We start from the raw sequence: 26,423 nt of genomic DNA, 5'->3' as shown, positions 1-26,423 counted from the left end.
TGTTAACTGCAACTCTTTCAGTGCGACCATCCAGCCAATTTCTTATCTGCTGAGTGGTCCATCCATCAAACCCATCTTTCTCCAATTTAGAGACAAGGAAGAGTGTCATGCGGGACAGTGTCTAATCCTTTGCACAAGTCCTGGTAGATGACATCCGTTGCTTGAATAAAGTGCTTAAATAATAACAGTCTGCAATTCTTTTGATATGGAGCCTCTAAACTCAGAGAAGGATCTCATTGATGACGATAAGCAAAAGAACACCACAGCAATGACAAACCCCCCAATTTAATGTAATTTACAGGTAGACTGGGGAGACTCACAATTGACGCTCAAGCAGGAATTTAAAAGGATTAAAGCTATGTTGTGCCTAAGCCTATTACACCTGACACATTCTGAACTAGATGTGAAAAAGCTGTAAATCTTACCTTTGGATGCATTACTAGCATTTAAGTAGGCAATTAAAACATCCATAAGCATTTATCAGTTTTCACATATGTAAGCAGTCAGTGAAATATAAACCAAGATCTTTTCACATCATATAAGACAATATAGTATCAAATGATCAGGCACTCAGATTTTTTACACCAGCAATGACCAATGAATCAGACTTCAGAAAATCTCTCTCAGTTTCCAGTTGTCATGCTAGCAGTAGCTTAAAAATTATCATATCTATAAAGGATGGGAATGAAGCTTCATTCTGCTCCCAATTCTACTTATGCTTTTTACATTAGGCAGTTATTGGATAAAGGACACTGGAATTAATCCAGGGAAATAATATATCTCACTCTTGATGTTTTTCCTTAAAACTCGTCCTCACTAAAATAATTTTTTTAAAGTTTCTGCCTTTCTTTAAAACAGATGAAAGTGAATCAGCTGTTTTCCATTCATGATTATAACTAGCTATAGGTAGAAAATCTGTTTGCTTTTTTAAAAGTACATACTTGCTCAGAAATGAGTTCACACAAGCTGAATTAAAAAGAAGAAAAAATCTAAGCCTTTCAGCTTTACTAGAAATATTTATGTATCTAATCTTGAAGAACATGACCATTACATGTGAATGTAAATATGTGGAGCATGTATGTGTCTACTCTGAACATCATTTAAAACTAACAAGAATTCCCGCCTTTTTCATTGGACTCCATAGAAATTTAAGCTAACTCAAAAAATAATGCTATGAGAACTATTGCAAGAAATGAGTATCTGGATGTGAGTCAAAGACAGAATGTGTAGTGTGTTGGTAGTAAACCTTTGCTATTTACCATATTCAAAATATATTTTACTTGAATTTCATCTTATTAGCAAAATGTACTGTATTTCTTTAAAGTGATGGTGAGAATACTGTACATCATTACCAAGGACATTATAGTCTTCTGTGCTCAATTGTGTATGTGTGTGAACGCTATTTAAAGAGTTGGAAATGCCAGCACATAATTTCTTTAGTTATCATTCACTGAAATGGTGAATTTGTCTACTGAAAGAGCCCAATTATAACCACCTGGTCATATTCACCATCTGCTCCCAAAGAAGTTGACAAGCTAAGGAGGCTTACACTTAAAATGCTCCATCAGAATAGAAAACTTTTATATAATGGATTACACTAATCCCGATTTAGAATAGAAATCAAAGTCTATATTTTGTGATCTGAGAAGATACTTGGATTTTCCTTGTCATGTGTTGTGAATCAGGTAAAAGCAGCAATAATAAAATGGTGTTTCATTCATTTCTCCAAAATGAATCACAATCCAGATAGCTGTGTTCCTAAATTGTGATTGGAAATCGGCCTATATGGAAATTTGGTGTGGAGGATGGTGCTTTATAAATTTGTTCTTTAGTGGTTTATATATAATTTGAAAAAAACAATTCAAATTAACCTTTTTTCCGTTACTAGATGTAACTAATTATGAATTACAGCTGTGTTTTAAATCAGAAAATGAATGTATAGAATATTTTTTTTCCAATTCTCTTTAGATCTTACATATGACAGGAACCTGAAATTCATCATAATTACTTTATATGAAACTTATGTTTCTACTTGCATGTATACTTAGATATGAATATCTTTATATTTAATCTAGGCATTTATTTTTCAATAAATACATATAGTATTGTTTACAAGTCTCTTGATTCAAGAAGGTCAAATGGATAGGGCTTTTTACATCTGTTCAGTACGGTCTATTATTTATATCTTAATCCAGTTGTTGATGCTTTGCCTATCTCAGAATGCATGTACATGAACTAAACTGCAATGTAGCTGAATTACTCTGCTGGAAAAGCTTGGACCAGGCTGAAAATTCTTGCTGGCCCATACAATTTCACTCCTATAAGAAAAAAAATGGGGGAAGTGAAGGTTTGGAAAATTGCAGGCTGTGAGTTTTGTTGCAGGAGGTTAGAGTGGTTTACAAAATTAAATGTAAAATGATTGAATAGAGAGCTGGGGAGAGGTAAGTTTGAATCACAGTTAGCTGTTGAAAGTTTTAAGCCCAAAAATATCATCAGTGGTTCTGTCCACAGTTACAGTGATCCTGCAAGCCAAATTCCTATATGCCACACATTTTTGCTGTAATACCTTAAACTCTTCATGTTGAATGAATATTTTTTCTCACAAGAAAATCCACTTTCAGATTATATAGTTGTGGTTTTCTGCCCTCAAACAATAAATCCAAATAAACAAGCAAAAATAAAATATAACAACAGTATTTGGTTTCTAAGCTTACTGAAAGATACATGCGTTTCATATTTGACTTAAAACTCCGTTCCAGGAATCTAACATTTACATGAAAATATCCATTCTATTATATGAACATTTAAATGTCTAGATTTCATAGTTTCAGGAACAATCCAAACACAATTAATACTATCTCTAAATGCATGGAAATAAAAAAAATACAAAAAATTATTTATTATTTTTAATTATACTTTTAACACTGATCTCATCCCTGTCATGATTTTTGAATGGACATAATGACAGTCTCAGGACTAGAGATTTACTTCAGGCACCAGTCATGGAGGACTATCTTATGAGTTTAGAAGAGAGAAATCTACTTCTCATAAAGTGATTTAATTAAGAACCACATCTAAAAATTAAAACTGTTAAGAACAGTCATTGCTTTACTAAAAAGGGAGTGAAAATGGGAGTGACTATGCCAAGGAAATTAAGTAATGTTAATATGGGAGTAATTACAAAAGAACTGTGATAAACTTATTGAGAACTAATCAGTGTTCCTGAAAATCTTTTCAGACTGACTGAGTTGAATGATTCTGTGGTTTATATTTTTGCTTTATTAAAGCTGTATGGAGAATAATACAATTTTGGAGGTTTCTAATTCCCTTCTTATTCTCTTGCTGTTACTGCTTCATACTGAAATAAGCCAAGTGAAGCCATTTAAAACTTTTTTTTTCAAAATGAAGTTTGCCCAAAGGATCAGATTTTTAATCGGGCTTCCCTCAAAATAACTAAAAAATACAACCTGAAATTTCATAGGTTTTCAATAGACACTTTTCCACAAACATTTCAGTTTTGACACAGTCATTAAAAACAGATTAAAAAAATTGTATCCCATATTCAATCTTTTCATTTTCTTTTGGCAGAGTAGTCCCAGATCATTGTCTAGGGTGAAAAATGACAATCAACCAAGGAAGAAATGATTGTTCAAGAAGAAAGATTCTGAACAAAGAAATGAGTACATTTAAGCAATACTTTAAGATTTTTCCAACAGGCATCTGTTCTGGATTAACCCCAGCCAGCAACTAAGCACCACGCAGCAGCTCACTGACTTCGCCCCCCACCCAGTGGGATGGGGGAGAGAATCAGAAGGAAAAAGGTAAAACTCGTGGATTGAGATAAGAACAGTTAAATAGGACAGAAAGGAAGAAACTAAAAATGATAATAACAACAATAATAAAATGACTATACTAATAAAAGGATTGGAATACGCAAAACAAGTGATGCACAATGCAATTGCTCACCACTTGCTGACCGATGCCCAGTTAGTTCCCGAGGAGCGATCCTCCCCAGGCCAACACCTCCCAGTTTATATACTGGACATGATGTCACATGGTATGGAATACCCCTTTGGCCAGTTTGGGTCAGCTGTCCCAGCTCTGTCCCCTCCCAACTTCTTGTGCCCCTCCAGCCTTCTTGCTGGCTGGGCGTGAGAAGCTGAAAAATCCTTGACTCTACACTAAACATTACTTAGCAACAACTGAAAACTTCAGTGTGTTATCAACATTCTTCTAATACTGAATCCAAACCATAACACTATACCAGCTACTAGAATGAAAATTAAATCTATCCCAGCTGAAACAGGACACCGCATCATAAAGAATTTAAATCCAAATCTACAAATAATTTGCATTAACTCAAAATTTCATTTTTCACCAGATAATATTTTCACCTGCAAAGCCTCATCAGGCTCTAGCTACCTGAGGATCTAGTTGCTGCATCACTAACTTTTGTTGATCCACCATTTCCTTGCAGTCGCTGTTGCTGTTGCTGCTGCTGCTCTCTCTCCAGTCAGTGGTAATGCAGCGTGTGCTTCTCTTTACAGTTTTGGGGCCCCTATTACCAAACAAAAAATATCACCACAATATGATTGCAAACACTGATTTAGTTTTTCCAAAACCAGCTAGTTCAGAATAGCTGAAAAGGGATTCAGGATCCTAGATACATTAACACTTTCAGCTAGACACTATCCCAATGTACTTCTACCAAGCTTCTGTCATCTACCATCCCTTTTTCTTCCACATTTTTCCTATTCTTTGTTTCTGCTTCCACCAACAGAACACATGCCTCTAACACCTCCAGAAAAGCTGGAGATGTTTTATAGTGATAAGGAAAGGGTAATTTTCTGTCTTGATGGGGAGACAAGTGACCACTTTTATTTTCTTGTTTATTAAAAAAAAAAAAAGATATGAAGCCAGATCACCAATGATATGGCCTTTCAGCTCAGCTGAAAAGATGGGGAGCATATCACAGTCAAAAACAGGGAGAAGGGGGAGAGGGGGTGGCTGCAGAAATAAGAAGGATCTTGGCAGTTCCAATACACATGAATTCACATTTGGTAGGCAATCATTAGGACACACCAGAATAACTTTTTTTCACAGCTAGGCAACATCTGCCCTCTCTATTGAGCTCATAAGGCTGTTGTTGACTCAAAGGGTTATTCACATTTTTTCATAAATGAATCTACTAGATAATGCCAGTGTGACTGCAGACTCAGTTCCATTGCTGCTTCCATTGCTGCTGGTACCTTTGACACCCTACAGTTTTGCAACCCACATGTCACTACTTCTATAAGAGAGGTCACTGCATGTCCAGCAGCTCCCAAATTACCTCTCCTCTTGGGACAGCGGAAGCCTGAAAGACTCATGCTCTTGACTGATGTCAGTTCATCGATAGGGCACCTGCTATTACCAAATCCAAACCAGTAACTGGTAACTAACGAACATCTCTCCATCCTCTACGTTTTAAACCATAAATTGCTCCAAATGAATTTGATCTGGTTTGATATCCATTTTGCACTGTGCATTTTGTTTTTAATAGAGTCTTGTATGGTTCATTGCTCACTATAGAAGTGTAATCATTTTTTTGGCCCTTCAGAGTAAGGTAGTATCAATGACACAAAGACAAGAGCTGGAAAAACAAACTCCAGAGCTGCCAAATGGAGTTTTTGGATCCCAAAGGCTGCAAGGCTGGGATTTAAAATACAGCTGAACCTGGATTCCCAGCTACAAGCAGAAGCTTCAGGCCAGTGGCTGCCAGTGGCTGCCAGAGGCTGCACTGTGAGATTTCAGTGGCATCAGGGGAAAGAAGGAAATGGGAAAAAAAAAAAAATGATAGGGACATTTTTTAATGACTTGCATCTGCTCTCTATGAAATTTCCCAGTGCAGGCAAACAGCTGTCAAAAATTTACATAAAATATTCAGCCAGGATATCCCTCATGATTTTACACTTCTGGTTCACAGATGAGTGAACTAGCCTCAGCTGGCACAGGTAGTAGCCATGGCTTTACTTGGACTTCTGCTCCCATTCTTTTATGTGTGGCTTTTGCTTTTGCAAATACCAAACAAGAATTAGACTCCAAGTAGAGTGATTTAAGTCCATTCCTTCATGAAAAACTTATTCCCTGGCCATCTGGCATCTCCTTAGGTGGTAACTAGAGAAGTTCTGGTGATAGATGAGGTTGCATTTGTGAACTTTATGAGCCATGGTAATAAGAATATAAGTGCTCTGACAAGTAACAATGGCACAATGGCTCCATTAATCTTGTCTGGCCCAGCACCATGAATACACAGATCTGTTTGCCTGTCATGGTTGAGGAAGGAGGTGTGAACTGGGCCACCATGTATTTTGCTAGGCCATCTGGCAGTGGTGGTAGCTACCCACAGAGACAAAAAAAGTCCTATAAGATGGTGGAGTACTATCCCTTTTAGTTGCTGAAGCATGCCTGTTGAGGAGTCTGGATATGTAGATGTGTGTGTCATTAGTATTGTCAGCACAGCTGGGAGATTCACTTGGGCAAAGCCTGCTATGATATCACATACCACTACTGAAAGGTAACATGGATCAGGAACAGATAATGTTACTTTCCTAATCATTTTTCAGTCCTTGAACTCACTATCAGCAGAGCAATGGAAGTTGATGTTGCAAGCTTCCAAATGCACCATTTAAGTCTTCTTCTTGACATCCACTGTTATTGCTATACTGGTCATTTTCCATTTTGTCATTCACAGAACATAATTTTTCTTATCCTGCAGTTTTTCTTCTGCTTACAGTTTCCCCATATTTTGCGTAGGGACTCTGTGCTGTGAGGCATCATTATTCTAATAAACCAGACACTACAGAAAAAGGGTAGTAGCTCAGTTTCATTTTCACTTCTTTTTTTTTCTTCTTTTTAACAAGTACAGGCCAGCCAGTTTGGGCTACTGTAAAACAATCTGCATCTGTGCCCCTGGCTCTGAACAGATAAGTTCAGGCATAATGCAGGGATTCTTCTTAGAGCAGTGCCACTGGTAGATGCTGCTTGTTGCTACTGCTGCTGACACGGTTGCCCAAGGCAGAAGATAAAAATGTCGTATTGCCATTACTATGCTGCAGTGCAGCCATGGATTAGTCCTGCTTTGGGGTAGAGCACTCATTTTATAGGGGTTGATCTAAGAATCAGAGCAGCCAAAGGACACTCAAAATGGACATATAAAATGTCATACCAAATCCCACAGGACATGCAAGAACAGCTGAATACAATGCGATGCGAGATGCAAGGCAGCATATCTGTGGTGCACATTCACAAAATGAACTCCTCTACCTTCTTGCCAGTCCATTGATTCCTACTTGTAACACTGGCATGTACCCATGCTGTTTACAGTCTCAGTTTTCCACAAATTGTTGATCTCTAGTGCATATATCCAGTACCAATTTTCATCAAACCAAAGCTTTGTTCTCTACCACATCTTTTGCAGATTTGTCTGGTACTGAACATAATTCCTTCCACCCTTCTGTTGTTTCCTTTTGTGTATCTTCATGGGTTGCTCTTGGTTTCACTTTCAGTTCTTGAATGTCTAATCTTTTTCATAAATATGCAGTATGTTTATGACTTACTTTGTTCTTATGGTAGAACAGAACTTCTTTAAATTAAGCTTTCTTTTTTTATATTCTAGTAAGTCTGTTTTCTGAGATACATTTTAATTTCCATCAAGATTTAATAGGATTCAAAATTCTGTTTCAAAAAAGTCAAAAGAGTCATAGCTTATATGTAGAATTTTTTAAAGTCTCAAAATACTCATTTAAACTTTGAGTAGTTCTGAAATTTTTAAAGCTCATTTTTAAACTTAATTGGTCATCAACAAAAATATTCTCTTTTCTTCCTAATAATCTTAGGAGAGGTGGCTCTTCTGAAGTTTTTGAGTAGGTCAGATATTCCCAAGTAACTAATTCCTCAGTGAATATAAAGTCTCTCTACTAGGTTACCTTTCTTGTAACGTCAAGGGAAATTATTATATTTCACAATCAAACTTAACAGTAATTTGACAAAGGTGTTTGAATAGTGTTAATATACAGGTAAAGGCTGAAGTACACACTATTTTTAACAATACAAAAAAAAATTTTAATGTTAATATTGTAAAGTTTTGGGGGACAAATTTTTCATATGAAGAATTCAGAAGGCTAACAAAAGACATTGGCTTTGATAAATAAAGTTTATAGCTAGACACTGTTAAAGATTGAGGTTGAACTTCAGTTTGGATATGAAGACATTTTTATCTACATGTAGTTGTCTCTAATGTGAGCTAAGTATCTGAAATCAGATAATAGTCCATGGAGATCCAGTGAATGAAGGCCATGTAGACTTAAGAGCATTTCAGCTAATCATAAAATAGAAGCCTGAAGTGGAGTTTATTGCTTACCTGTAGATATTTTATGCACTATGGGACTCCATGCAGCACATAAAACATTGTATGGGACTGGCAGATGTTAGATGGGACTGGTGGATATGACATGGGACTATAGGAGACCAGTGCCTGTCAGGAGTGGCAGGTGGAAGTTAGGATGGATGCTCTTGTGCATCATGTGTGATACTAAATGCCTAAGCTCCGTCAGATGAATCACCGGAACATCTCATTTCCTAACCAAAGCAACCAAAATCATACTATGATTTCCAAGCAATAGGGAAAGTGTGAGGATGGAGGTATGTCGTGGTTTAACCCTAGCCAGAAGCTAAGCAATCATTCACTCCCCCCTCCACAGGGGGATGGGGGAGAGAATCGGAAGAGTAAAAATGAGAAAACTCATGGTTTGAGATAAAGGCAGTTTAATGAGTAAATCAAAAGCTACACACACACAAGCAAAGCAAAACAAGGAACTCATTCACTACTTCCCATCGGCAGGCAGGTGTTCAGCCATCTCCAAGAAAGCAGTGCTCCATCACACCTAACAGTTAGGGAACAGTTGGGAAGACAAACACCATAACTCCAAACATCCCTCCTTTCCTTCTTCTTCCCCCAGATTTATATGCTGAGCTTGATGTCATATGGTCTGGAATATCCCGTGGGTCAGTCGGGGTCAGCTGTCCCAGCTGTGTCCCCTCCTAACTTCTTGTGCACCTCCAGCCTACTCACTGGTGGGGTGGGGTGAGGAGCAGAAAAGGCCTTGACGCTGTGTGAGCACTGCTCAGCAATAACTAAAACATCTTGGCATTATCAACACTGTTTCCAGCACAAATCCAAAACATAGCCCCATAGTAGCTACTGTGAAGAAAATTAACTCTATCCCAGCCAAAATCAGCACAAGGTATGAAGTTGTGGACATTGTGGTCTTTATGATAAAGACTATGGAAGTTATGTTAGGCTGTCATATCGATGGGTTACAGCCACCTGGTAAATCATTTTGGACATAAAATGATTGTAAATATTTCTTAAAATTCACTAATGGCACAGTTAGGTGAATTACCTAATATCAAATGAATATCATGATATCAGATGAACATCATGATTATAAGAATACTAAGAGCTAGATTTGTACCAAAGTTTAAGGTCTGTATCCTGTTCCTCCATGTCTCCTCGCCTCTACCTCTCATATTCTATAGAATAGAATAGAATAGAATAGTATATTTCAGCTGGAATGGACCTACAATGATCATCTAAACCAACTTTGTTCACTACCCCTCAGACTTCCCACTTCCCACACACTATCTCTACATTCTTCTGGATTCAAAGGCTGTTTTATGTGTCCTTTTGAGACAGTCCTCCTGAGATAAGTAAATGCTTCACTGTAGCATTGGAAAGATGAAGTCCCACTCAAATGAGGAAGATGTAAGGGCCTGAGCCCCTTTTTCTGCTTATGCGCATGCTCATTAGAGCCACCCCAAGAGTGTTTTGAGAGGAAACATCCCACACCAGAATCTGGTATCTGGTCTACCTCATGAACATCCTGTGCTTAGCCTAGAGAACATTTGCCACATATTCCATCCAAATAACAGAAACCTTTGGAAATGACCCTGACTCCCATGCAGGTGAGGCTGAAGGCTGCACTGAGTGCTGTGATCACAATGCAAGTGAATGCTCTGCTAAAGGTGGTCATAGAATCATAGAATAGTTTGGATTGGAAGGGACCTTTAAAGGTCATCTAGTCCAACTTGCCTGCAATGAGCAGGGACATCTTCAACTAGATCAGGTTGCTCAGATCCCTGTCCAGCCTGACCTTGCATGTTTCCAGGGATGGGACATCGACCACCTCTCCGGGCAACCTGTGCTAGTGTTTCACTATACTCACTGTAAGAAATTTATTCCTTATATCAAGTCTAAATCTACCCTCTTTTGTTTAGAACCATTACCCCTTGTCCTATTGTAACAGGACCTCCTAAAAAGTCTGTCCCCATCTTTCTTATAAGCCCCCTTTAAGTATTGAAAGGCTGCAATAATGTCTCCCCTGAGCTGTCTCTTCTCCAGGCTGAACAACCCCAACTCTCTCATGCTTTCCTCATAGGAGAGGTGTTCCATCCCTCTGATCATTTTTGTGGCCCTCCTCTGGACCCACTCCAACAGGTCCCTGTCTTTCCTGTGCTGAGGACCCCAGAGCTGAACGCAGGACTGCAGGTGGGGTCTCACCAGAGCGGAGCAGAGGGGCAGAATGCCCTCCCTCGACCTGCTGGCCACGCTGCTTCTGATGCAGCCCAGGATACAGTTGGCTTTCTGGGCTGCGAGCGCACATTGCCAGCTCATGTCTAGCCGGCTCATCCACCAGTACCCCCAAGCCCTTCTCTGCAGGGCTGCTCTCAATCCTTTCATCCCCCAGCCTGTACTGATACCGGGGATTGCCCTGACCCATGTGCAGGACCTTGCACTTGGCCTTGTTGAACCTCATGAAGTTCACATGGGCCCAGTTCTGGAGCTTGTCCAGCTCCCTCTGGATGACATCCCATCCCTCAGGTGTGTCAACTGCACCACTCACCTTGATGTCATCTGCAAACTTGCAGAGGGTGCACTCGATCCCACTACATCATTGATGAGGATATTAAACAGTACTGATCCCAATACAGACCCCTGAGGGACACCACTTGTCACTGATCTCCATCTGGTCAAAAACATTGATTGCACTTGAGTTTTCCCTCTGTATGGATGGTTGGATGACTCATCTGGCACTGAGGTTGCCCCAAATCACTACACAGTTATGGAGGTGCAGGTAATCTACATCTAAATTATTCAACAGTTTTCCACAATAAATTGTAGAGCTACTTTCACATCTCATACAAGAATGGGTAAATCTTACATGCATATGGGATATATCATTGCTTTAGGGATTTTCTGGAAAATATTAATATGGATACTATTTTTTCTACTGAGGAAGTATTTAATCTTTAAAAGTCTTGGCAATGTAGGAGTATGGAGTATCAGAGTGAATCTTGTCAAGATTTTCCTTCTTTAACAATTTGTAAATACATGCCATTGTTCATAGAACTGCTATACCATTATTTTGTAGACCAGTAATATTATGTACAATGTTTAAAAATGAAACAAAACCCAAGCAAACAAAATATTTTCTTCTTAGCAGGCCTTTGGACTATATTTTAAAGTGGTATTTTTCCACTTAAAATGTAGATGTGGATCAAAAAAGTCCCAAAACTTGTGTCTAGCATGTATGTGCTGATTAAAAAAGACCCCCAAATTATGTCTAGCTTAAAATATTTGACCCCATGAAGTGTTATACTAGGTCACTAAAAGCTAAAATGTTTCAGTCTTTCTCCATTATCTTGTAGCCTCCGTAGGTGCTTACATTGCTTTAAAATGGACACATAATATTTTGGATATGTTTTAGAGAAAGTATTATTAAAGCATATATTAACCAAGAGAAGGTTTGTTGTTTTTTGTTTGTTTGGTTGGTTTTTTTTTAATCCAGAATACATATTACTCTATACACATTTAGGTTAGAGGTGTTTCCATTAGAATGGGTGTCATTCCTATAACTGTGCTTAATGCTGCCTGGATGGGAGTCAGTTTCAGTCTTTAAAAGATGCAGTAGTATTGGTGCAGTGCCTGACCCAAAGAGGATACTTATCTGGGCAGTTTGCTCGGATCTAACAGCATCTGTCCGCACAGTAGTACAAGGATGTGTGAAAACTCCTCCGGTCTTCTTGCTAATTCCTAGTGGACCCAGCAGGATGATTGTATGTATGTTCATTGTCTTCAAGGGTAGTACTGAGCTGATAATTGCTGTATTTATATTTTCCCTAAATAGCAAATTCTGACTTCAGGGCCCATTATTAAGTCTGAGGAAATTTAAATGAGGATATTAAAAGTTTGGAATAAGTGAGCTATGAGACCCTCAGGACCTCCACAGTGTGCTCTCAGAAAGCTAATCCTATACAGCATTAAATTGCTCTGCCATCCTTGAGGACTTGTATGCTTTTTATTTCAAGTGAGCTAATTCACCACCATTGTCTGAATACATAGACTTGCTACAGCACTGTGATTTAGCATATCTGTCTCATTAACAAAAATGAGCACAGCTTTTCCTTCATTCTCCATAAAAACATCAGTATCTGTGTTAAAATATTAAAATGGATTTTTATTACATTTTTCTAATCTAAAATAAATTTGAGACATATAAATGACTGCCTTTTTAAAAATTATTTTTTACAATATGGCATCCTTCCAAGCTTTCTTTGCTAGACATAATGTTTTCAAGGACTGTTTTGTTTTAAAGATAAATGCATAGATCTTGATCTGAGAACAGCCCTTGAAAAATTAGTTCACTTATTGTTTTGTTTCCTTCATGAATCAAACAAAATACCCTTAGCATTATTAAAAAAAAATTTCTGTATTTCTGTATGAGTGTTAATATAATGAAAATTATTCTTTTGAGACTTTCATGTGATAAGCATGTAAATTATGCTAATGATAGTTTCTGTAGTACAAAAATGTAAACATGTAAATCCCAACCACCCTGTCTTTGTTTGTCAGGAAAGTCCCATCCTAAAAATCCCTGTACATGGAACCACTTCTCAAAGTTTTGGTGAGAAAATTCTTCCATGTGGGAAAAAGAAAGACTGCTTGTTTAAAGGTCTTCACCAGTGTCTGTGTATCTGATCCTAAAGATATTGTTTTAAGCAAAATTGTCTGCATATTTGATCAGAATTCATTAATGTTTTAACAGTAGTTAAAATCGTACTTCTACTTAATTTATTATTCTCTTAAAAATCATCATAACTCTTTTCAAAGTGTAGATAAATTGTTGGAAGCTTTCCTTAATGTTTGAACTGAACAAGTATTGTACCATGACATCATAGAGCAATCTCCAACAGGAGGTATGATACTGAGGCTCAAAGAGGGATATGGGCAATATACATTACCGTTGTCTTTTAAGTAGAGGTGTTACTCCTTATGTTGGATCTACATTGTGAGTATGACTTTCTTTACAAGCTAAACCCCCTCTGTAATTTCAGATAAATAAGAGTGTTCCTTGCTTGTGTGTGCTGATGCTAATGCTCTATCAAACAGCAGCTGTACTTCACCCACAACAGGGCTGAAATTCAGCCATGTCTCAGTCTCTCCCTGTATATTCTTTAAGTACATTGGCTGTCCCAAATATGTATCACTTAGACTTCAGGAAGAAGAAAAAGCTTTTGACTATCTCCTTTTTCGTAAGACAGTAAGTCATGCATTATATGTCTTTTGGATATTCACCGAGGTACATTCAGAACACATGAATTTAATCCTTTTCTCATCTTCCAGAAATATATTTATTTTTGTAGTAATGGATAAGTGTGTTTGCTTTAGTGTAATACTAGGAATACAAGTATGACATTTTCAGTTTAAACACTTTAGACAGATCATTGTATTTGAGGTCTTTTCATTGATTGGCTGGGAAAGGTTCTGGATTTTAGTATACTGTTTCTGCTGTTACAGGGAATTGATCATGTAAGTCTGATACATTGTTTGAGTATAGAAAAACATACTCGAAGTCCTTTTCCCTTGAACTTAGAAGGCACACCATTTTTCTTGCTCTGAAACTTCAAATTTTGCCCTGCCACTATGCATGTTGAGTATGAAGGTCAAGGTCATATTCTTAAAAATATTGAGCTATTGTTACACCTATTTCTTTATGTTTTGATATCTAGAACTGTTTGCCCAGATACATGACCTCAGGTTACCCAAATATTGTACGAATACCTAAGGATGGGATCACCAGGTCTCTCATCAGTACTGAAGCAGTAGTGAAGCCCCAGAGCAAATGTTCCTGTAAGTAGGACTCTGAGAAAGCTCTCTCTCCTTTAGAATTAGGACTCAAAGATCACATTTGTACCAATAAAACAGCATAATTAAAGTTCCAGTTAGCATAGTTATTTTATTTGTGTTTATTTTTAAAGTACACCTATTCTAGTACATTATTATACTTTACATCACACAGAGATTATCTACATTGAACAAGCTACTTACTGCTATCAATTGTAATAGCTGAATTAAACGCAGAGTTGGTGTGACTTTCCAGCTGATAACAAACTTCTGTTTATTTTAATATCTTCCTCTCAGGATTGAGTTGACACCTCTTTTCTACCTTTTCTTTCTCTGGCCTTGTCACAAATTACTACCAATATCCTGTCTCTCTCTTGTTTAGAGACAGAGTGTGGTGATCTGTGCAATCATTTCCATTCAGTGCACAGATTCTGTCTGATATTATGAAGCCGTTTCTGGGCAAGACTGATTAACAGGGGTGTCTATACATCCAGCTTTACTGACAAGGACTCTAACAATTCCTATCCATTAGAATGGGTGCAGTGGAGAGGTGCTCAGTTTGAAATAGCACTTTGACCAAGCAGTTAGTGTTCTGAAGAGTGTTGTCAAAATGAGGAGAAGTAGCTCTTCTGGCTGTCTGCAATGAAAAGGTTTGGATACTAGAAATTCCTCATATGAGCAAAGGAAGAAAAAAGAGATTCATGTCAGAACATCAAAAAAGGAGTCGTAAGTAGCAATGCCAGCTTGTGACCTCCCTGCTTCAATGTCCCTATTCCAGTCCACAGCTCCCTGTTCCTCTGCTGTATGCACCATCATTCCTTTCCTTGTGTGACTCTTCTAGCTGTCTCCTCAGCTGTCTGTGATCCAAGGCCTACTTCTGATACAGCATCACTGCCTAATTTTGGTTCAGAGATTTCTGAGAAAATAGCTAAGTGGTAAACTTCATCTGTTAGATATATAGATTAGGGCCATGCAAGATAAGGAAGGTAAGACTGTGGTTAGAGTTAAGAGCTGCAGCCAGGGCAGCTAGCAGCTCAAGTTTTTAAGAGGACAAACATTAACATGACAAGTTATAAAAACATAAGGGGAAAAAAGGGGGGCTTGGCAGACAGCAGCTTACGAATCAACCTGCTCCAGGGAGCAACAAAGGCCAAGACTTCCCCCACTGATAGACACCTGCTGCCCAACCACAGAGCTTTACCAGGGATTTACAGTGGATGGTTAGCCCATTAATGCTTAGCCTAGTACCTAATGTTTTTATTTCACATTACTTTTAAAACAGGATTCAAGGAGGATCCAGGGAACTATAGATCAATAAGTTACTCTTTTATATGTGACAGGTAAATGTAAATAAGTATAACAAAAAATAGAATAAGTGAATCAATGGATAAATATTATATAATGCGCAAGTCTCAGCAATTCTTTAGACTACAGAGACAGCTACAAAGACAGCAGTTTACTTGGATGTCTAACATATTCAGCAAAGTTGCCCACCAATAGCCTTTAAAGAAACAAAAGTGCTGTGAGATAAGAAGGAAGGTCCCCTTGTGCATTGGTAACTCTTTCAGAAATGAAGTGTGGGAATAAATAATTGATCAGTTTCCTTAGTGGAGGAAGGAGTCCCAGAGGGATCTGTGTTAGACATTTTGTTATCTAACATTCATAAACGATACTGAACAAGGGTTAAATGAGCAACAGGTCAGAGATAATGCTAAATTATTTGTGACAGTAAACCTACTACCTCTGCATCCATATTTTTACACAGCTTCACATTTCACCTATGTAATTGGCTATATTCTCAGAAGAACTCAAGATTTTGATATGGTTTAAAACCAGTCAGCACTTTTCACATAAATACAAGTTTTGACTGAACAGTGATCTTTTCTCTAAACTGAAACTTTAATTAGAAAAATAAATATTGGTTTCTATTTCCTATTTTTCACAAAAATGTTCCACATGTCTTCTGTAGATTACTTGTAAATACATTAAGATTAATGAAATGCTACAGCTGACTAAATAAACAAATAAACCCAATTTTATTTGGCATCACAGCAGATGTTCCATTTAGTTTAAAAAAAAGCCTTGACAGGATAGTTAATAGTGAAGTTGCCAGGAACTGAGATATGGAAAACCCAAGTTCAAAAACTTGTCTCTAATTACAGATAATTGTGCAACTCTCAACACCTCACCTCAATAAATAGCTGAAGCTGTGTTCAGTGATACAAGTAGGGACACACTGAAGCTCCCTTCAGATGGATAAAGATTCTTGACTTCATTTGTAATGACCAGGAGCCACCTAATGAAAGCTTTGATGAAACTAGTACAGTTCTGTTAAAAGAAAAAAGAAAAGTTAATGTAAGAAATCACCAATTAAAAAGAAAAGTAAAAAGATTTATTAGAAAAAAAAGTCAGCTAGAGTTTTATCTCTAGAAAAATCAAATAGAAGCTGGCAAATGAAAATACTTGAAAATTCTTTACAAAGTAATGTAAAAAATAATTTAAAGCAGATAAATTAAAAGTTAAGGTGAAATATAAGCAATTTATTTGTTTTTATTTCTACAAAATGACATCCTTTGCTTCTTACTATTTATTTGCCGAGTATTGTTCTGAAATTTTCACGGTATACCTTACCACTGTTGTTGACTTTAGAAAGGGATCTATCCTTGGAATTATTTGGGAAATATTTGCAGTTGGACTTAGTTTTGTAAAACTAAGGCTTTCTAAATAATAATCAAAAAGTCCTAAGTTAAATAGCTTGACAGTCTTTGATTAAGTATTTGCATTTTACAAATAGAGAATAATATCTGCACAGAGAAATTCAAGGCTTGGGACTGCTCCTTTTGGGTGAGTTGAAACTTCTGCTTAGTCCCATGATGTAAGATCAAGTTCTGAGTTAGTTCTGAGTTTGTGAACTTTGTTAGTGGCAAAGCCTTCAGATTTTACCAAAGGGGGAGGTGGGGTGGGTGAGGGTATAGCGAGGTGGTGTTTGCCCTTGGAGTGACTTTCTGTTCTCTAAAAATCGCTTTAATGTATCCTTCAAAAATACTTATGCTTAGCTCACCTTTCTCTTTTGAGTGAACATTTTAATGGACTGGCCTTGAATCCCTATAGCTCAACAATGGCAAGGTAGAGTGCCAAAAAAGGTCAACAATGGCAACAGCCTAAAGATCCATAATCCATGAAATTGATGCAAAACTTTGATTTCAGTGAATGGTATATTAGACCTTTATTGATGTCATATATTTGATATTTCAATAACAAAATGGTGATCATATTACAGCCTAGTTAGGTAATTGTCTCATTCACATTTGCCTGACTCACATCACTGGAGCTTATCATTAGATAAATCATTTGATAAGCTTCAAATAATGTTTTTAGTTTCAGATCCTTATCTTCAGAACTAATGTGAGCAACACTATTAAAACAGCTGAATCCTGAACAAATATACTATAGTCATATATCCCATTTTTTCCTTAACATTGAAATCATCACCAGCAGTGACTTGAGGGCATTGCACTTGACTGGCACTCAGCAAATTTAATTTGCAAGTTTGATAAATGTTGTGATGACTCAGGAATTTTGAGTTCTAATCCTGGTTTTGACACACTGTCTTTGGGCACTTGCCCGTTTAAGTGACTCTGTCTTGGTTTCACTTTCTGTATAAAGGGAATTATAGCAAAACTTATACATCTCATAGACTTAATCAATGCTGCAAAGCCGCTTGAAGATAAAAGGAATTATTTAAGTAATTTTAATGTAATCAAATTAAATTTTAGACAATAGAGTAACTTTTTGTCCAATCTGGACTTTTTACTGAATAATTCATTATGTTTGGCAGCTGATTCTTGCATATGTCTCAGTTGGACAGCTAGTTCACATTTTAAGACTTAGGAGTAAATCTTCAGAACAGGAAATTAGATACAGAACATTCATTAGCATAAACATAGAATTTATTTTTACAAATAGGCTTTGCATCTAGAAATTCATGCATTGTGCATTTTCAATGTAATGTATTACAGTGAACCATTTAACACTTGCTTAATCAATTTAGTTTGAACTTGTAAACAACACAGGGCAAAAACTATGAAGGGAAAAATTGAGAAAAGAGGAAAAAAGCAATTGGATTGTTAACCAGCCAAAACAGAGATCTGAAATTCTGAGCTCCAGATGATGTAAATGGGATGCTGTTTAGTTATTGCAATTACATTTTTGAGTAACGAGAAGAGCAGAAGGACTTGCGCTTATTATTTTGGCTGTAGTTTGGTCAGGTTTGTGAGGGTGCCATGCAGGACAGCTGGGAGCTGGGACCAGGAGCTGGGAGCCATGGGGGCTCCCCAGGGCAGCAGGGCCGGGCCTCGCAGGCAGGACACGTCCCACCACTCCAGCAGGGAGCAGGAAGAAGGGTCATTGCCCTGGGCCTCCTGGCTACGCTCTTGCTAATACTGCGGAGGATTTGGTTGACTGCCTGTGCTAGAAGAGTGAGTTGCTGCCTCATGTTCAACCTGTAGTTTCTTAGAACTACCAGGTCCTGTTCTGCAGAGCTGTTTTGGGTCCAGCTGGCCCCTGACCTTTGTGTGAGGTTATCCCATCCGAGGAGCAGGACTTTCCATTTACCTTTACTGAACATCATAAAGCTTCTGTCAGCCCATTTTTCCAGTCTGTCCAGATACTACAGCTATGCTTTCCAGTATGGCCTCCTTCACCAAACTAGTGTCATCTATGAACATGTTAACAGTGCGTTTAGTTTCATTATCTAGGCCATTATTAAAGTGTTAAACCTGCTCAGTTCCAGTGTCAACCACTGAGGAACACCACTAGTGAGCAGCTAAAAGTTACCAGTTAGACTTCATACCACTAATCACAACCATTTGAACCCTGAGGTCCAGTTTTCCAGCCAACTGATACACTACCTATCCATCTAATATCAGACTTTGCTAGTAAGCAATACATCTGTAATAGGATAACTGGCCTGTATGTCCATGATAACCATGCTCTGCTTGCAAGCTCTACACATTCTTAACTAGGAAATGGGCTTGAGATTGCAGAAATAAGGAAAACATGATGATGCTATACCAAGCATACACAGTTGTATTTAATCTTTATGCGATTGTGAGTAACAGACATACCACTGCCTTCTGTAATGACTGTAGTATCTGCCTTTTCTTTGATCCAATCAGAATATAACTAAAGATAACTGATGAGAATGTTGTGTATGCTCAACATGTATGTGTGCTCAAAAAACAGCTGGATAAACTAAGAAACCAAAACTTTGTTCAGGTCTGTTAAATATAAAACATGGCCTTTGGCTCAGGAAGTCTCTGAAGCATAAACTGCTGGAAACTGGGAAAGGCAAGTAGCATTTCATGCTTACTGTTGTCCTTTCCTATTTGAATATATTACTAATCACTGTAGAATATTAAGGTAGATGGAACATCAGTCTGGCTTTGTAAGGCCTTTGTGATTTTTTTGGGGGGGGGGTTGGTTTTGGTTTTTTTTGTTTCCCACAGGCTCTTGCCTTCTCTACATTTCCACAAGGCTGGATGGAAGATGATGATCTTTGTCATTCTTTGTATCTTTACTTCACAGTGGTTTGCTCATAACTTTTAAAATTCTTAAGACACACTTTTTACCTTACATTTCTCTTTTTGCATCAGGATGTTTAGGTGCATAGTCATATTTTTAGAAGCATTCCCAAGCTATTTGCTATGATAAGCATGAAAAAAAAATAAAGCTCCATGCTTAGAAAATCATTTTTAGCCATTCAGTATTCTACCTGGGTTAAAACTAGTCAGTTTTCCCCCCCAATTAACGGAACTAATGAAATCTGAAAAAGCACAGATTTAGCACATCTTTTTAGCTATTTTTCTAATTTATCCCTATTAATCATTTTATTTATTTATTTTATATTTTATATTTTATTTATTTATTTATCCCTATTAATCTGTCAGTAATCTTTAATACTGTTTTTATTTTTAGTTCAATTTTATTTTCATATTTTTTCTCATAAATTTTTAGCTTTTTTAAATGGTGCAAAGAAATTAATAGATTTTATGAACAAAAAACTATTATTAGATCAAATAACCTGATATCCTCTTTTATGTAGCACATATAGCTTATTCCAATTATTCCTATTTTGAGATGTGTAGCTTCTTTGGCACTACCACATTTCCCAGAAAGGCATTAAGCACTGATGCAAAGATTTTAAGGGAATAATTTACCACATTTTGGAGGTTCAGGTGTTTAATTACTCTTTATTTTCTGAATATGTGCCTTTTGTCTAATATTGGCTGCCTTTATATTCCCATTACTCCTTCATATGCCTGATGGTCTATTAATTATAATAATACTAAACATTTATGCAGGGCAACACAGTGTTTGCAGAATGACATGTTTTCTATCCAGAGGTGCCTCCTAAATCAATAAAGCCAGAAAAGCAAAGCTAAGAATTCTATTTTATCTTTTTCTGTTGAAAGACAAACCAGGGATGGAAGCAGCTTCAGTATCAGTGTGTCTAAAGGAATAACCCCTACAATCTCACACTTATGCCACATGTGTTGTCTGCAGATAGCATGCTTTCTGAATCCCACACCTGGCATAGACAACACTACTTGAATCCCAGGACTCATACCATGGGGACCAGTACTACAATGTCTGATCTCTGCAATATAGACCATGTCTCTCTACAACAAGATAAAAATAGCAGAAAGCACCCTAGCTGCCATGGGAAGAAGCTTGCAATGCCTTCCCCTGCTGTTAGCTGTCCTCGTTACAAATACCCCTGATGTTGTGCTGGCAGCATATGCAGCTGGGTGTCTCCCAGAGACTGAGAAGAGCTGCTGTGCTGCACTGGGACTACAAGTGATGCCAGTCCTGCATCCATAACTGCATGGGACAGAGTTTTCATTCCTCAGCTACTTCATTCTAATTCCTTGCTGTAACAGATTGCATGGTTAGAAACCATTTGTGAGCATGTCTGAAATACTCCCATTGGATCCAGAAAACTGAATATTTGTCGTTGTGTTTTGGGGGAAATAAATACTAGGTTGTTCCTGGCATGTTCTTGCTGCATCACATCTATTATGGAAGGATCTGTTTGGTCCAAATTAGCTAAGACAAATCACAAATGTTTCAGCTTTTTATAAGATTGTCCTCTATTTTAAGTTCAAACTGAAGAATTTACAAAATTGTGACTTGGGCAACCATTCAGGACTTCAAGCGTTATATCAGATAATCTTTATCCCTTATTAATGCTAAGTACTGTAGCATCGTAACAAGGTGACCATGGGCCAGCAATGCACCAGTGTGGCAATTAAAGCCAACAGTGTCCTGAGCCGCATCAGGAAGAGCATTTCCAGCAGGTCAAAGGAGGTGATCCTTTCCCACCAATTGAGCTTCCCAATTTAAGAAACATATGGATTTACTTGAGCAAGTCCAGTGAAGGGCCACAAAAATGTTTATGGGACTGAAACATCTCTTATATGAGGAGAGGCTGAAAGAGCTGGTGAAAAGATGGCTCAAGGTGGATATCATCAATGTGTATGACTATCTGATGGGAAGAGATGACGAAGATAGAGCCAGACTCTTTTCAGTGGTGCCCAGTGACAGGACAGGAGACCTGGAGGGACAGACAGCAGACAGGACAAATTAACATGAAATTCCATCTGAACACAGGAAAACACTTTTTTACTGTGAGGGCAGTCAACCACTGTAACAGGTTGCCCAGAGGAGCTGTGGAGTCTCCATTTCTGAAAAAATTCAAAATCCGACCAGACTTGGTCCTGGGCAACGTGCTCCACCTGACCCTGCTTTAAGCAGAGGGTTTGGACTAGTTGATATCAGGAAGTCCTTTCCAACCTAACAACTCTGTGATTCTGTGATCTAAGCATTATTAAATACCCAGCGAGATGGGTTTTGAAATATTCATATCTTTACTGACAACCTGTTGCTTGATAGCCTTCCCTTATTCCTAGTGCCTTCCTTCTGATGACGAAAACTGCTGGCCAGTCTCTGTGGGAAAAACATTCTTGAAGAATTCTTCACTTTCTTCCTTGAGAAGATTCCTTACCTGATTTCCCTTTTGCTCAGACCCATCCATCTCTGTTTGTTCAGACTTGTTCCTTGCCTTTTCCTTCCAGTCTTTCATTTGCATAACTATGTCATGCTTTTCATCATGCTTGTCCCTCTGTTGTGAGTTCATAATATTTACTTCATCAAGAAGGGTCATATGTGGTCACAGACTGTCCAGAGTTTGCTAAAGCCTATGTTATGTAAATATTCTATCAAATATAATTACTCACATGGTACACTGGTTCCATCCTTAAATTTCTTTTTCAAAAGTATTCAGCATTTAAAAGCAAAAATATATTATTTTTATTTTAGTAATTTATTCTAATCCAATTTAAGCATATTTTACCTCATAATGCGATTTAAAAAAATAAACAACAATATTGCAAACCTAGAGTCAGGTCAGACATAAGCACAAGTTTTTTGTCCTGGTGATATTCACATGTAAAACAGAGAAAAGTAATTCCCTCAGCTGCAGAAAGTACTTGTTGAAATGTTATAATGTGAATTCTGCCTGAATTCAGGCAGGGTACATTGCTATATTGGTTCCTTCTTACCTTAAAATCCATGACTCTATGGAGACGTCCATCGAAGCCAGTTCAAAGAGCAGAAAAGATAACTTCTGCTGAAATGTCCAACTCTGCTTGAAACAACAGAACTGATTTTTCTCAAATTACTACAGAGAATTCCTGAAGTTCCTTTACATAGTCTTGTCATCACTTTTTGTGCTAAAATATTTGATTCATGACTGCTGAAAGTCACAAATATTCAGAAGTCACAGCATATGTCACTAAGTTTCAAGCTGCTTAAACAGCATTTTTAGCTTTATTAATTTGGCACAGAAGGAAGGATTTTTCAAATATTGTTTGTAGAAGAGTCACAAAATGACTGCCTGGTAACACACTTCAGAGAAGTTTAAATTTGTGTGATGAAACTAAAGATATCTACAATAATCTGAGTAGCTGTTTTGAAATATTTATTTAGGTCTTAATATCCAGATGTATTAATGAACTTTGACAGATGCACAATAGAATTACCAAAACACGTCTTTCAGATCTGTTATTTCATAGGATTGGAAAAATTTTTTTTTATATGTAGCTGAGAACATTGAGAAAGCTTAACCATATTCAAAATGGCAATTAGAGCAACATTAACAAACCCCTCAAACATGCCATGAAGTCATAAAAGCAGGAGAAGCACTTATTGTGTATTATTAATGGGGTTCTCCAGGTTAAACTAATCATATTCATATACTATATTACACTATCCAAAGTTCTCAAATTACCCACAAGTAATTTAATATACTTGAATCATATGTCTACAAGCACTGCCAAAATCCATTTGCTAAATTTGCATTTTCTTCATTGAATATGAGGTTATACAGGGCAATATGATAGAAATATACTTTAAAATAAAATCTTCCTTTGGAATGTCAAGTAGATACAGACCAGAGATAACATATTGCTTCTGTGCTTTAGATGATGGATTAAAAAATATGGTGCTGCAATAGGGCAAAAGTACTCAGATCACTGATGAAAGAGTGCATGTCAAAAGGCTTGTTCAAACCTTATGGGCACTGACCCGCAGCAACAGCAGTTATCATCAGCTCTTGCTGTATCTTGCAGGATGGAACAGAAGAGATTCTTCATCTAAGTAGAACTTTCTCATCTTTTTACAGCATACCAAGGGAACATATTAGTTGCTATCAGCACTCGGGCATGCAGCCTGTGTTTGGTAATATTTCATTAAGAAGCAGACTTCTAATTAGGTAAAAAGTTCATGTTAAAAAATTTCCTTCAGTTTAAGAGTATTTTAATAACTATACAGTTAAATATATATATATTCTAAATCTTTATTGCCATTAAACCTACCAAGGACAAATGGGGAAGACAGATACACAGAAACAGAGAATCGTTCAGGTTGGAAGGTACCTCCTGAGATCATCTGGTTCAACCCCACAGCTCAAGATATCTATTAATGTAACGGCCACAGTAATCTTCCCATCTTTCTTCTTGGTTCTACACAATTCCAATTCTCTCAAATAATTTTCTTAATTTTTATTATTATGACTCTCCAGTCCACCAGTTTTCTCAGCTCATAATCCATTATCGCCAAATATCTACCTTTATACTTTGATGTTATCCCTTACGTACCAAATACAATACTTATGTTGGCCTTTAATCTCTGCTTATCTCTCTTCATTTAAACCCTTCTCAAAGATCTGTATTCCACAGAAACATAGAATGGTTTGGGTTGGAAGGGACCTTAAAGGTCATCTAGTTCCAACACCCCTGCCATGGGCAGGGACACCTTCCACTAGACCAGGTTGCTCAAAGCCCCATCCAACCTGGCCTTGAACACTGCCAGGGATGGGGCATCCACAGCCTCTCTGGGCAACCTGTTCCAGTGTCTCACCACCCTCACAGTGAAGAATTTTTTCCTAATATTTAACCTAAATCTATCTTCTTTCAGTTTAAAATTGTTACCCCTTGTCCTATCACTACACTCCCTTGTAAAAAGTCTCTCTCCGGCTTTCTCGTAGGCTCCCTTTAGGTACTGGAAGGCTGCTATAAGGTCTCCCCAGAGCCTTCTCTTCTCCAGGCTGAACAATCCCAACTCTCTCAGCCTGTCTTCATAGGAGAGGTGCTCCAGCCATCTGGTCATCTTCGTGGCCCTCCTCTGGACTCGCTCGAGCAGGTCCATGTCCTTCTTATGCTGGGGGCCCCAGATCTGGATGCAGGTGGGGTCTCATGAGGGCAGAGAAGTGGGGGACAATCACCTCCCTTGACCTGCTGGCCGTGCTTCTTTTGATGCAGCCCAGGATATGTTTGGCTTTCTGGGCAGCAAGCGCACATTGCTGGCTCATGTTCAGTTTTTCATCCACCAGTACCCTCAATTCCTTCCACTCATCTCCCAGCCTGTATTTGTGCTTGGGATTGCCCTGACCCATGTGCAGGACCTTGCACCTGTCTTTGTTGAACTTCATGAGGTTCACACAGGCCCACCTCTCAAGCCTGTCAAGGTCCCTCTGGATGTCATCCTGTCCCTCAGGCATGTTGACCGCACCACACAGTTTGGTGTCTTTGCCAAACTTGCTGAGGACATCAAACTGGTAGAGTGGGATGGATTGAGGTTCCCCTTCCCCAGCAACTTTAGTTTAATGTAATTTCTGTAATGCCTACCAGAATAATATACAGCAAATTTTAGACAGCTGAATAAATGTCTGAGATGATACACTTTTTCTTCTTACCCTGATTTTAGAATTCAGAGGTGAAAAAAAATATCTCCAATATGCTGCAAAGCAAACCAAGATCCCATTGTGTTTTTTTCACCAACACAAACATTTCTTGTGGGCATCCTGTTGGATTACTGCTTGAAGAGAGCATTAATTCCTTGTTAAACATGAGATGAACATTCAGTTCTTCTGACAGCTACTCACACAAGTTAGAAGTTCACAAAAGTTCTTGTTTGTAAATATTGCTAAAGAATAAGAAGTACAGTGCGTTTCCATCCAATAAAATATGATCAATAGCTTGTGCTAAAATGGGAGGTTATGTTGCACCTATTCTACAAAAGCTGCATTAAATACTGTTCCTCTTGAAACTGATTTTATGCCCAGTTAGCACATGACTGGTTGATAAAGGAAATATTAATAATGCTTTCCTTTAGTTTTTTATGTTGTTAAGACAAGTTGATAAGGAAGCTTCAAGACTTCCTTGAGTGAGTTGTTCCAGGCCACTGATTCTGTCTCAGAACACGTTATTTAAGCCTCTGTTTAAACCATGCTTTTTCACAGAAGGAAGATTTTGTTCTTTATACATTAATAAAAGATCTGATACAAGTGACACAGGTGAACAGTAGCATTTTTGATTATCTGCAGTATAGTTTATCCTGAAGTGCGACTCACACTAGAGGAAAAGACATAAAATCAGGTCACTTTGAGTGGAATTCGTCTGACAAAATGTAAATGTCTACGTTTTAGATAGTCATTTGAAGTTCCCATTACCTCAGAAAGAAATAGGCACTTCCTAAAATTGATCTCATACTAATATATATGTCTAAAATGGACCAGAAAAATTGCACTGTAAGTGTGCTTGTTTCTTTGAATTTTTACTAAAGATAACTAGGTCAGGTA

Source organism: Haliaeetus albicilla, chromosome 18, assembly GCF_947461875.1.
Source record: "Haliaeetus albicilla chromosome 18, bHalAlb1.1, whole genome shotgun sequence".
Classification (NCBI taxonomy): Eukaryota; Metazoa; Chordata; class Aves; order Accipitriformes; family Accipitridae; genus Haliaeetus; species Haliaeetus albicilla.
This window is presented reverse-complemented; position numbering follows the sequence as displayed.